The sequence below is a fragment of the Strix aluco genome, chromosome 4, assembly GCF_031877795.1.
Source record: "Strix aluco isolate bStrAlu1 chromosome 4, bStrAlu1.hap1, whole genome shotgun sequence".
NCBI lineage: Eukaryota > Metazoa > Chordata > Aves > Strigiformes > Strigidae > Strix > Strix aluco.
The window spans coordinates 4,253,969-4,268,083 of NC_133934.1; the positions used below are offsets into that span (position 1 = coordinate 4,253,969).

Here is a 14,115-nt window from a genome sequence, read left to right on the forward strand (position 1 = left end):
TTAGGGAAACATCTACCAGTGACATATTTTTCATTGTTTACTATTCCCCAAAGCTTTGCATTTCAGAGGTTTTGTTGTTATTTTATTATTACTGTATTATTTTCTGTCCCCTGTTTATTTTTTAACAGCTTCCCCTTTAAAATTTTAAAATAGCTATTTCCCTGCATGGAACCAGTATGAAAGCATAGTCTCCTACCTCAGCCCATGTGGTTAGGAAGCCCATATTTAAAATGCTTTCTCTCCCCCTACCTTCTTCCTGTACAAAAACAAGCCAAACAAACAAAGGAGGCTTTCTTGGAAAGTTGGCAACAGTTTTCAGAGCCCCCACTGTCATTTCTTCTTTAAGATCTTCAACTTGTTTGTTTAAATGTTCATGTCTTTAGGCCTTTCTTCCTGATTTTATTGCTGGAAACCATGAGAGCTGCTATTTGTTCCAGAAAGCAGATTTATTATTTCTTCTTTACCCCAACTATGACTCTCCTTCAATTTAAAGTAAAGAAACCAATTTATTCTTCCAATATGCACTTTAACTCCTGTGACTTAGAGCCCCAAGCTGTGAAACAGCACATCTTTGGTGGGTTGTTGCAACTGAAAATCAAGAGTGGAAGGCACTCTATAAAATTTAGGTGATGCACGCCACAAACAGCTGCAATCTCATCAATTCCAGAGTATGGCCTGATGACGGGAGTCAATACGCCATAATAAAATGTTAAAAAAAAGGATAAATATGCATTTTGCATTACAAGATATCAAATCTTGTTTAAATGGAGCTGGCTGGGGAATCTACAGATAATAACAGCTATGTGTTGGATACATGAAATTTTAATGAGGGTTTCTGAAGCTCAGAGGCACACCTCATGAAGGCACAGGAGCTGTAGTTGCTAGGGAGCCTTGCTGGGGAGCGGGTGAGCGCTTTGCACCGCTGCTGCCTCTGTCCAAAGAAGGATGTGCCACTGCACCCTCACACACACATGTGCATAACACTTGAAATCATTTGTCCAAATGAAAACCTTCCCAAGGAGTATTTTTACTTTAGGGAAAAAATTACCCCACTCAAATGCAATTTATCCCAGTATTCCCCAAGAAAATGCCCAATATAGGATAGTAACAGAATAATCCAAGAGACTCTGAGAAGGTGCATACCCAGGATCACTTCTTTCTATCCCATTTGAGCAGACAAAGAATTTGAATCCAGTCATCCCACACCTTAGAGCACAGCTCTAGACTGTCAGTGTGTTCTAGGGAAGGCAAGGGCTTGTTTTGTATATGTAACTGAAAACACATTTGCAAAACTTCAGTTCTGTTCTGCATCAGACTGGAAAATATATTTTGAAACCTGAATTTTCCACTAACCACAATTCTGGACTTGTTGCTATTCTACTTCAGAGATCAGCATCTAAAATTGTGCAATGGTCTTTTGATTACCTACAGAGTCTTGGTTCATCTATATATGTAAAAAGGTAATTCAGGTCATTCAGTTGTAAATAGAAAGATGATTTCTGGCAGGCACTGAAATGCATGTGGGAATTTATTTATTTTCTACACTGAATGAAGTTCTTCATGCTAACCATTCCTGCCTAAAACACAATCACAGCTAGTGGCAGCCGAGCATTCACCACGCTGTTCTTTTGAGATACATAACCATCACGACAAAGAAGAATACAAAGAAGAATTAGTGATAAGAAAGCCTTGGTAAAAATGGGTTCTGTGCTGATTGCATTTAAAGATTTCCAAACTCAAAGTTAAAGTGTTAAAAGGCTCATGATGAAAGAAATTCTGCTTTTAATGAAAGCTGACTTGTGCACAACCCCTTTGACAAGAATAAGCAGAAGGCCAATAATCTGAAACGTTTAAGGGTCCCTATGAGTATGTAGTACTACAGATTGCAATATCAAAGTCTTGGAAATTATAGTGGCTTCTTATATTAATCATGAATTTTCTTTTCCCTGGGAAGAATTATTTTGATATAAAAACTCACCTTAAAGCAACAAGCCCATTTTTTCCAGCTGTTGGTTCTGGGGCAGCCTTGGCAGTGTTATAATTTTGCAAGGTATCAACAATGCTGTGAGTGTCTTCCATGGCAACAGGGAATCAATAAGAGAGTGAAATTAGTAGAATATGGGGATGGTCAAATTAGGCACCTTTTCAGGGGTGACTCAGGGAGCCATCCTGGTTTGCTGACATTTTATCCACACATATAAACACATGTTGTTTTATCCACAACAGTAGATGAATATATCTTTCAAGAACAAAAGGAGTGTGGGCCAGTGTATCTGCAAGTATATGTGTGCAGGTGTGTTTGTGGATTTTCCTTCAATCATTTTGCATCCCCTGGTTTTCCTGTGGGAGAATTTTTGTGTTACGATGAGTCACCTGTGCAGATCAGGATTTCTTCCTGTGACAGGGTATTTTCTGTGGCCTTGTGTTTCTCATTCTGTTTTTCTTCTAAATTCTTCTATCTCATGTCACTGGATGCTATGGGAATGCTACAAATTCCCTGGACATTGACTGATACTGCTGTTGAAACACCTGGGAATAAAATGCTTTTTGATCAGATGAAAACACAGGTGGCTCTTAATGTGTCTCTGTGGTTTGTCTTCCAAGGATTCAGGAGTCTGACAAAAGGTAGAAGTTCCATATCCCTCTCATATAGTGTTAACAGAGCTTTCCACCAAAAGACCGTATATGACGCTTGAAAAATTATGGCTTCTCTAAAGTCAGCAGAAATCTAGTAACTTAAGAACAGAGCTTCATTTTCTGGAATCATTCTGAGAAAGTACTTTGAAGTCAGGCTGAAAAAGACAGGAATGCAACCAAACTACAAGCAAAATGAGTAAGGAAAAATGGCAAAGGATTTTGATTCTCCCGTTGCGTGTCTTCTGCCGAAAGGAGTACAGAAGAGAAAGAGCCTCCAGCAAATCTGTAGGATGATGTCCTCCTTTCCAAGAAGGTTGTGAGGACTATGTGCAAAGCTACAGTCTGAGCTCATCTCTCCTCTCACTCGTTTATAGAAATACATGGACACATCCACATGCACATGCTCATTTACAAGAAGAGACCCTAAAGGTTTGTAAGTGCTACCGTTATGTTTATTGTAACACAAACCCACTAACCTAGAACAAGACAACCCTATACATAGGGAAATCTCAGATTTGCTAGGTGAGACAGATGACACTGAAGACTGTAAAACTGCTTGCTCCTTATGTTCTTGCAGGATAAGTTACTTTCCCCAGTACTGATCTCCAGCTTTGCTTTTTTACATGCTTTGAAAAACTCTCATCTTGGGAGTCTTCCTTCTTTAGTCACTTGCAAAAGTTAACTTTGGGTCCCTTCCAAAAAGATCTTCATACTTCCCAGAGGTCTTTCAGTCTGTCTGTAAACCACAGTTCAGTCTCTCTCTGTCACAGCTCCATCATATTTCTCCAGCCTGAACATGTTCAGCTGCCACCAGGAAAGGAACAGCAGTCCTCTTCTTCACTGCCCACCCTCTCAGTGTTTAAACAGACTGTAAAATGGAGATGTGCTAATAGAGTAACTTGCACAAGGACAAATTAAGCATCTTTACCATCTGTCAGAGATGCAGATAACTGGACATGAGGCAGAGGGAACTTAAGCAAAGATGTGAAAAAAATACAAGAAAGTGATTCAGTCCAACTCGTGACTCCAGACTCATCGGGATCTTCCCTATAAATAACTATGATGTTGTTTTCATTTCTTTTTCTGGAGTTTGACTGTACTCCCACAGGCCTGTATGCGTATTTCCCACAGCGTCTCAGTGGAAAAAAGTCTGATTTTAATGTGAAGAGACTGACATATGCCAGCAGTCCCAGTTGTAATCAATTCAAGCTACCCAGTAAGGAGACAGTGATGTCCCTTTCCTTGCAAGAAACAGGATTCAGCCATTCCCATCAAAGTGAGGAGTGATACCTGGGGAGGGGCTGAATGGGGTGAGGAAGAGAAGGATTTGTGTCTTCTTGTTTCCTTTTGTCTATGCGATTTCACTTGAAAGAAATCATACTCAAATTCTGTTTATTTGCCTTGCCTGCACCCAAACCACTAATGGGTAAGGATCTGTTTTCTATCTCATATTTGCTGTTATAAAATTTATAAATGAGTCTACTATTTCAACATTCTCTTCCTCTGCGTTTTGATCCTTGAAACTGAGGAAATTAGGACCATACAGTTGAAAATATCAGCAACTGCAGTTGATTTTTCTTCTTTTAAAAGTTGTCTTAAGCCTCATAACATGCCATATGCCGTAAGCAAATATAGTTTCAACAGAGCCTGTCGGAGGCAACCATCCAACACCATCGTCTAAGTGGTTCCCTATCTAAAAAGTAAATAAAACTGCATTAAGTCTGGGGAGAAGGAGGAAGAGCTTAAGTTAAGAAGGATTTTAAAGCTGTTTCTTCTTTGAAGTGGTTTTATTGCAAATCATCTTACAGTGTAAAACTCAGCATTAAAACTCATGTCTTCTTCTCAGATCACCAGTGAGGAATTCACCCACAGTTTACAGAATCAAAAAGTGCACTTTGTACATCATTTAAGTACTGCCATGTGGCGGGATGTTTCATAATCCATGGACGGTATCGACTTATCCTCTCAGGTCAGGCCCAAAGAGGCTGCATGGCTAGTCTGGGTAATCACTTGGTTTGGAGTTGTTTGGAATGTCTCTGTGTCCACTTAGCACGTGTTAGTTCACCTCATGGACTGGCTTTGAAGCAGCTGCTGCACATTATGTTTGGAGAACTAGTGTTACTCCAGCATGGAACATTTAAAACATATACAGCATGGACACCGGGTGCTCAGCACCGAATATTTCACCCTATAGATCTGTTCTTATAGTATCACATTACTTGGCAATGCAGCAATGGCCACAGACCATTACAGAAAGCCACAGCTGGAGAGGATCCATGGTCTTTTCATTAGCAAAATCACCTCTAGAGGGATGGTAGCAGGGCTGGGACCTGAACGCTGAAAACCTGAATGCCATTTCCTATTCTGAACAAATACAATGCATCCTCACCGATTCTTCTTAAAAAGTGGAACATTAATTGAATTTCTCTGCTCATTCTTACTGGGATCACAGTTCGCAATTGTCCTCTAGTTGCATGCCTCACTGCAATTTTACTTTATCTCGCACACTGTGATTATTAAAACTGGCTGTGTGGTGTACAGTGAATTATGGTGTGATTTACTTTGAAGAGGTCAGCTTAAAAAATTTCCTGAGAGGAATTTTATTAGATGCAAACCACACCACGACTGAATTAAAATGCAGCCTAAGTATTCTTATATCCATTTCATCAATACCATTATATTTCTCCCTCTGTTTCACCATTATAAACTGAGTGGAGGTGTTTTTTTCTTTAAAGTGGATGGGTCAAAAGAAGTTTTCTACAAACACAAGGTCAATTGTGTTCCACTGAAAAGGATAATAAAGAACTGCAAAGCCTCAGTTACACTTTGTGATAAGTGGACAAGATGGACAGAGAGTGTAATTGAAGGGCAGATATGGAAAGTATCATTTAGTAATCACTCGGCCCAGAGGTTTGCAAGCATTTTCACCAGCGGGCATGAATGAAACGTATAATGAAACAACCATTTCCCTTTTCATTTGAGCCAGACCTTCTTAAAGCACAGGTCTGTGCATGTCTTTCCCAGTTAAACAGAACAAAAGTATTAATGTAACACACAGTACAAAATTAGCCATCAGTGCTCCACTAAGCTATGGCTGTTGTACCTGATTTCATCAACCACCTTCAACTTGAAGACAAGACCCCTCTCTGAATTCTTGGATCAATCCTGTAGTGCTTGTGTGAGCTATAAGACCTGGTAGATAAATATTCACGTTTGATTCGAATGTGGTAGAGAAATCCCTGTCTCATATCTAGGGTAGCTAGGAAAGATTATTATCTTTTTGTGTTAGCTAATAGATAGGTATAAATAAATGATGCAAATAACAGCGCAGCAGGTATTTTTGGTTTGTCAGTAAATTTGTTGTTCTGCACCAGCAATGGATGCCTTTTGCCAATCTACTTATGCTCTTAACAACGTTATTTTTTTATTGTTACTAAGGATACTGCAGAGCTATTAAATAACAAAAACTTATCTGCAGTTTTGGCTGAACTGCCATCTTTAATCATGTCACTCCAAAATGGTTTATGTAAATCAAAAATTGACTTGAAGCATCCGTTAATCTCTACCTGTCGAGACTGAGACAGCTAGTGGAAATGCAGTATTTCCTGGCATGACATATTAGCCTGGCAACATGCCTGCAGATCCGGCAGCATGTAGATGAAGACACCTGGCAGTAGGAGAGAATTAGGAGGTATTTTTAGGGTTGATGCATTTCTGCTTTGAAAGTAGCTGTAGTAATACAGCATGCAATGGATAAATGCTTCTGTACACAGAGAAATCTTGACATGTCCTAGTTCTATACATGCCACCAACATGCAGAAAATACTTAGATATCTACTAAAATTATAATAAGCAATAAATAATTAAAAAAAAAAAGTATTTTCTGAATCCTACCTATTTCTGTTTCTTGAATTATCCATGTCATGAGTTCTTTGGAAAACATTATTAGTATCTGTAGCTGAATACGTTCTATGGCTCATTAGTGAACATTTGATTTTAATGCTTCTGTATTCAAAGACTTAGTGATGCTTAAAGAGATCATTTTATAAGCTTAAAATCACTTTTCAGATTACTGCAAATCATAGAATTAAGTTTCTAATGAGACTGATACTAATTTCTAAGTTGATTTCCAAAATTCTGCTGGTACAATTGTATGTGAGAATGGGAATTATTGGAAAGAAAATACCATGGTGATTTAAAAGCACTTAAAATTAAAATATTCATGCAATCTTCCCCTGATACTTGCCCAATTCATAATTAAGAGGTCCCAGCTCTCAATTTTTTTCATTTGCAATGCCTAAGCCAGGGTATTTCAAGGTATATGATGAATTGATTTTACCTTTGTTAATACCTGTACTAAACCGGAGCTTTATGTCAGAAAGGCAGCACTAAAAGTCAGGGAAACATTGTCATTTGAATCCCTCTAAAGATGTAATTGTATATCATCTGCATATAATTAGAAGCAGGTGCACTCTCAGGCAACAAAGAGGTAATGCTAAAAATTCAGTAAAACAGAAGTCTGAGATCCACATAGCACTTACAGAAGGTAATTAATCAGTCTGGGACACCATAAAGACAAATTAAATGGGGTATCGGATATGTTTAGAAAGTTCATTTGTAAATTTCCCTGAATGACTTAAATAAAAACTGTGGAATTGCCAAGAACGAAGGTGATATATTAAATGAGATGCTACATATAGTAAACTGGAGGCAGTTAGCCCTGTTAAAATGTAAAACCTAAAGGTCTCTGCTTCGTACCATGCAAAGTGTTGACAGGATGCCAGTCCCCCAGCACTGACACCTATTCAGAGTTGCGTTTAGAAAATTGGGGCTTATGCATATATAAACGAGAGCCCATTTATGGACTGGCTTTACTTGCCCTAACAGTTTCTTTGCATACTACTGAATCTTTTCGGTTTACGTTTTGTTATTTTCTTTCTTGACCCAAACCCCATTCACATCAAGGGGAATTTTTCCATTGACATTCAGTAGGTTTTGGATCATATCCTAATTTATCCATTCCCAAGAAAGCCAGTCTGGAGCTGCCTAACTGCTGTAAAATCAGCATTCAGAAGCATTCATTTAGACTCAGAATGGTTGTGCAATTCAGCCAAGCCTCTGTCCTTTTTTATTACTAAAAACTGTATAATCAGGTATTTGCCCAACGAACAGCTGTTCTGTGCCTATATTCTTATGTGCACAATATTATATTATTGTTACTTGTCATTCATTATTCATTATCCTCCTATGAGACATCACTGATTTTTATTCTTTTTTTTTACAACAACACCATTTCTCAAGGAGTTCTATTTTTTGCTTTGCCCAGCATTTTGCAGTCACTGTTTTTTGAAACAGAAAAAAAAGACACAGCAGTATTTTTGGCTATTGTCTTCTTTATTTTTCCCTATCTTTCTTTTTGCCATGACTTTTAGAAAATAGGGAAGGAAAACGAAAACGCAAATACATTTTTTTTTGGTCACTAAACAAAAAGAGTGTTCCAAATGAATATGATCGTTTATTTTTGAATCATCCCCACTTTGAAATTTTCAGACATCTATTCAAAGGAAGAAGAGTAGCTTGCCTCATTCAGAAACAGCAAAACCCCCTGAAATCTAAATGAATAGTGCATGAACACGTCATGAGCTGAAATGTGTTTGCTTAAATTAGACATTGAACAATTACAAAAAAGAAATAAGCATGCAAGAAAATCAGTGTGATTTGCAAATTATTTGTGAACAGAAAAAGAGCAGCCAATAACACCAGATAACTGATTAATTGTAATTAGAATGTGGGCGCCTGATCATGCATAGCCACTGATCTGATTTCAGTGAAAATAATAGGGGTTTGTCCATGTTAATGAATTCTCTCCTGAAATCAATTGATTTCATTTCTCCTAAGGAAAGTATTTGGTTCACTTCAGCAGTAAAAACTGTCCCTGTTACCTAAAAAGCTTCATAAAAATGATCTGTTCTTTTCAGTAAGAAATGGTCACATACAGAAGAGAGAAAAAAGATGGTTCTACAGGACCTGTTGATGTGTGTTTGACAAAAGCACTTGGATCTCTGGTAGCACAACACAGATGGACGTGACAGCATCAACTGTCCCCAATAAGTGCATATTGATGGATTTATTTATTTAAATGAAAGTTTTTCATCAACATACTCAGAGATATGTATTTCTAACTATCTCTTTCTCCATTAGTATAGCAAACCAGAAGCAGCATTTGATTTTTCTAGAAAATCTATAATTTTTGTACATGGCTTGGTAGAGTCAGCATTTTGTTCAGAGTACCGGGCTCCTGGTCCTGCTCCAGCTGAAGCTGTCAAGAGTTTTGCTTGTGGCCTCTCTGAGGGCAGGAATAGCGGGTATGTCTCCATGGCCTGCGAAGAATGGATATATGACTTCCTTCAAGACCAGAACGACTGGCAATCCGCACAAATATGTAAGTCTGGCAGAGGAGCACACCTGGCAGATGCCCGTCCTTCTTCTGCCTAAGAGCATCCAGGGGGTTAGCAAACTGACAGGGCAGATGATCTGCAGTGTAGTAATTGCAAAGAAGTAGTATTGAAGAGAAACTAACCTGAATGCACCAAAATTGCTCCAAAATTCATATGTTTCCCTTCAAACAAGCCAATTCAGTAAGATCTCCATCTTTCTTACATCACTGCTCAGACTCTGAAAAACCATGCGAGAGTTTTGGCATGAATTTTGAGGTGCACACGGGCAAATAAGACTCACACTCATAACTCTGAGAGGAGGAACATTGGAAATCACTAATGCTAAATCTGAGGTTAAAAATTCCTACTGTGTGCAAATGTAAATTAAATAAGCAGAAAGAAGCCAAAGGAAATGCTGCTCGATCAGAAGCAGAAAGTTCCTGATTTTCCAGCTCTAAAAATAAAGGATTTTTTCTAACAACTTAGATGTAGAATATTTCCACAATTCTGAATTAGTAAATTAGCAACCTGAAGATACATTAATCATCCAAGCGTTATGAGAGAATTCCTGAAGCATACAAGTCATCCAGGCAATGATTAGTTCAGGAACTGAGCCTGACACGAGTTTAACCCTGAAATAATGCCAACGACTTGCAGAGGCATGGAGGCAGAACCCAGACCTGGGAGACATGGTGGAGCTCTCACAGGAAGCACAGAAAGGAAAAGTGCGTTAAAAAACCCCAAATTTACTCAAATAATTTTGGAGAGGAAAAAGATTGCATGGATAAAAGTGAAATGCACTGAAGCAATATACTGCAAAGCACAATATTGCAGAGCTCTGATGAGCATCAGAGACAGTCAGACTTGTAGTAAATAAATGTTATTACGCTGCCACAATTACAGCATCTTCCTGTTTTCAGGCTGGTTGAGCCATCTGGCATGGGCATCCGGATAAAAGTTATGCAATTATTAAAACAAGCTAAATTAAATTAATTTAAATTCATCACAGTGTACAAAAATAACTGGCCAGAAGCATCGAATCATAGCTGTTTTGAACATGATGACCTATTTTTCTGTTTTTGCTGGGCTTTCTTTAATTATGAGATAACATGCTGCCTTTGAAACCAGTGGCAAAAGTCCAGTTGAGTGAAAAGAGAGATTTGCACAGGGTACTGTTTCCCTTGTGACATGCTTCATTAAGCACCATGCACATACATCACCTAGTGAAGGACACAGATACTTTTTTATTACTGTATGTTGGCCTCTCATGTAGGATGTGAAGTTACTACATTACATCAAAATGTTTCCCATGCTATTTTGGGAAGATCCAAAAGACTTTTTCATTCCCTTAAATGTTATGAGAAGTTTGTGTCCTTCAAACTATTCATAAATAGGTATTTTTTATTTAGATTTTTCCAAAATGATTGTCTAAATGTCTTGTTTGCCACAAATGCAGGTTTTTTGTTAGAAATTCAGCCAATCTTTTGGTGATATGTGTTTAAAAAACAGTGTAAAAAATGACTAACTGAAAATGGCTTGATTTAAAGTGCTGAAGAAAATGGGAAGGCGTTCAACTAGCAACCTCCCAGAGCTGCTAGGAATAAGAGCAGTCAAGAAGGAGAATCCCAAGAAGGAGAATCCTGAAGAATTTGTTTCTATATTTACCAAATCTGCTTGCCAGTACATGGAGGGAAAAGGCAGCATCTTGCCTGCTGCTTGGTCAAGGCAGCCTGGCTCCGGGTTTAGGAAGATGTTTGTGTCCTACTGATTCAACAGGATGTGTTTTCCACAGGCGAGGCTCCCGATCTATGTCTGAAACCCAGCAGCAGACACACTAAGGACAAAAGGATAGTAGCTTCCACAGCTCAAGCCATGAGCATCTCCAGCTTTAGCTAAAGCTCTCTGAAATGCTTTTCTGCATCCTAATAACTCATTAAAAGCCATCAGCAAGGATGTACATATCCTCCTACAGCACAGACAAAAACTCCCTCTGAACTCTATTTGGCTTTCAGCTTTTTCTTCTGTCATTTTTTTTGCAATTACATTGGCATTAGGTAAACCCTTTTACAGAAGTTCTTCAAATCTATAACTGAATTGCATAAAGAGCCAGTTCAACTAGTTTAATGCATTGGATTAGAATCCAAGCTGCAGATAAAACATGCTGTTTATTTGTTTTTATGCTCCTGATGTGAGGTGTCCCACTGGGCAGAACCATGTCACATATTGAAGGGGATTTTGTGGGATGCAGGGAAAGTCTGTACTAGGGACTAACAAGTATTTTTTTCAGGAGTGTTCAGGGAGGAGGTGGAAGTTGTTTTAAAAGAAATAATCTTTCCTAAATGAGGTCCATACTTCTCCGGATAAAGCATAGGCAGGGATATTTATCACTAGCCTTTTTTCTTTCTTAAACAGGAAACGGTAAAAATGCATTCAGTGTAAGGTTCTATTTAAAAACCTCGCCTAGACTCGCCGTTCATCACTTACCTAGCAATATTAAAATGCAGAGGTGCTAAAAGCTGTAGGAAAAAACAGGTGTGGAATATGTGACTTGGACCAATATGAAATAAAATGTTGGGCAGAGGGGATTCTCTAACTGTAATTAGATTTTAAGCTTAAGTAACTGCAATTTTACAAATTTCTCCCTCTTCCAAATTGCAGAGAAACTCTTTTGAGTAAAGCTGATAATGTGCATACTTTCAGTCTAAGGAAATTAAAATGAATAAATTATTCACCTAAAATGACACGGGCATTTACAATAGGAGCCTTATCTCTAATAACATTGTTATTACCATTATAATTGTTACAATAATTTTCTTTTTGAAATCTCATAAGTCTGTTTCTCATATGTGCATTTAATTCAGATTCCCTTTCAGGTAAATATCATGCTTATTATGTCTAGGCTTCAGTAGACTTGCCTGAATTCTTTTCTTTCATAAGTTCTCACCTTCTGAGAATGTTATTGATCCTATTGAGGTAACGTGATTATCTATCTGGGAGAGGGATTAGAAGTCTGGACATGTAGTCCTATTCTTGGCCATCTCATTTAAGGTTTGTGAATTTTAGCAAAGCACCTTAAAAAAAAGAGCCTCAGTACTGAAACAGGACAATGACGCACACGTGTCGTCTTTAAGTCAGTGAGTTTTGCAAAAGGAATGGAATAAATGTAAGACTAACTCATTTTTTTACAAATAAAGTTTCAGATCTTCAGCTGAAAGTCCCTAGAAGTGTTAATTATTTTTATTCCAGCATCTATGCATAAATGATCTTGCTGAACAATCAAATCAGCCTTTTATATTTTCTTACATGGTTAGTTCCACTAGGATTACAGTTATTTTAAAATATACATGAAAGACAGTAGTTATTAGCAAAAGTCCTGGAGATTTATACTTACAGTGAGAACCAGAGGGTTAAAGCCAGCTATTTGGAAATGTCTGTATATACAAATACCCCCTAGACACATCAGGTCCTTGGGTGTGTATACAATGGAGCATCACACCAGCTATCTGCATTTGTAAGCTAACAAAACCCATGCACAAATACCTGATCTATATGCATACCTTGGGGTTTGCACACATAAAAAATGGCAAGGGCAAATATCTGTGAACAATTGCATTTGCCTCACTTTGAAAATCTGCCCGTTAGGATCAGCCTGTACATCTTGAGAAACAACCCATCTTCCTCCTTCCTTCTGAGTGTTTATTACTGTAATGACCAAGTTAGCTTGGAAGCACAGCAAAAACAGGTGAACGTTTAGAATGGGGCAAGAGAGAGGAGTTCCCATCATATGATTAATCAGACAAATGAGGTATTTGGAGAGAACTGTTTGCATGCAGCTGAGTTTTCTAAAATGTTATGAAGTAATTGCATTATGAAAATAATCAGCTGCTCTGCATTCTGATCATTAGAAGCTGATGATATAATTGTGTTATAATGAAAAGCATTCTGGTGATTATTCCATAGAGAACTTCTCAGCAGATAATATTCAAATTTACTTTATTTTGGCATCATTTCAAAGAAACTGAAAGTACAATGTAAACAGCTGGACTGTGAGGTAATGTTATTATAGCTTCTGAAGTATGTCCCCTTTTTTAAACTATTATCTTGAAAAAGTTCTTTGAGTTTATCTGCATAATGCCAGCTGAACTTGTTTATGTTTTATGGTGACTCATTAAATAACTTTGTTCTGTATTTCCAATGGGAACCAGCAGTTTTATTCTTCTTTTTTTCTGAATAATTAATTAGAAACCATCCCAAAGCCATAAAGAATCAGTAATACTGTCATTCTTTTGTATCCAGAATGATATTTTATCACATACTCCTTTCTACTGATACTCTACGACAAATGTTAACAGCATGTACTATTGGTGACTTACATTTATGGCATTTTGCAGGGTATAACACAAGTCAGATCTTCCTCCGTCAGTAACTTTACTATAGTTTCAAAATAAGCATGCTGTATTTTCTCAAGTTAATCAGCAATCTCCAAACTAGGCATCTGGTATATAAACCCCTCATCTAGGTGAGTGAGGGTTGCCTCCCAAAGATGATTCAATCCATTGGGTTTTGATGGGACAAACAACTCTACAGAGGAATCCGCTTTCCTATTGAATATCTGGCAAACTGTAGCTGTGGGTAAATCAATCTCCCAGACAAATAAGAAAACTAAGTTATTCTGCTGTCTTGTTAAAAGCTGTGTGTTTTTCTGCTATTGCTACAGTATTTGAATGCACCTTGAACAGTAAAACATAGTTTTATGCTCTGCTGACTATATTGCTTGCAGGGAGATGTCTGGGCTACAACATGGGCTAATCTTTGACTTGTAACAAGCTCTTTGTTTTCTACTCAGAGTTTCTTCATTATCCTGCCCCAGATAAATATGTAACTGAGGTCCTATTTGATGGGTAATAGGGGTGAGAAAGCAGAGGTGAACATTGTTCTACTCAGTAAGACCCATTAGTTTCCCTTTGCTACAAACAAGCATTTCCAGTCTCGGAATTTCCCAGCTGATTTAAACCCTCTCTCTGCCTTTTTATCCATGATA

The 14,115-nt window shown here is 37.9% G+C and overlaps 1 long non-coding RNA gene across 2 annotated transcripts; it reads right to left on the reverse strand.

The window, feature by feature from the left end:
* Positions 1-8,745: 8,745 nt before the first annotated feature.
* LOC141922541 (uncharacterized) lies at positions 8,746-13,482 on the reverse strand. 2 transcript variants are annotated; one of them, XR_012623010.1, is made up of 4 exons: positions 13,448-13,482; positions 10,740-10,886; positions 9,218-9,312; positions 8,746-9,017 (listed from the first exon to the last, which is right to left on the reverse strand). It is a non-coding gene; the product is annotated as an uncharacterized LOC141922541 (long non-coding RNA). The 2 variants fall into 2 exon arrangements; XR_012623009.1 differs by having other exon boundaries at positions 8,746-9,128.
* Between the last annotated feature and the right edge of the window lie 633 nt (positions 13,483-14,115).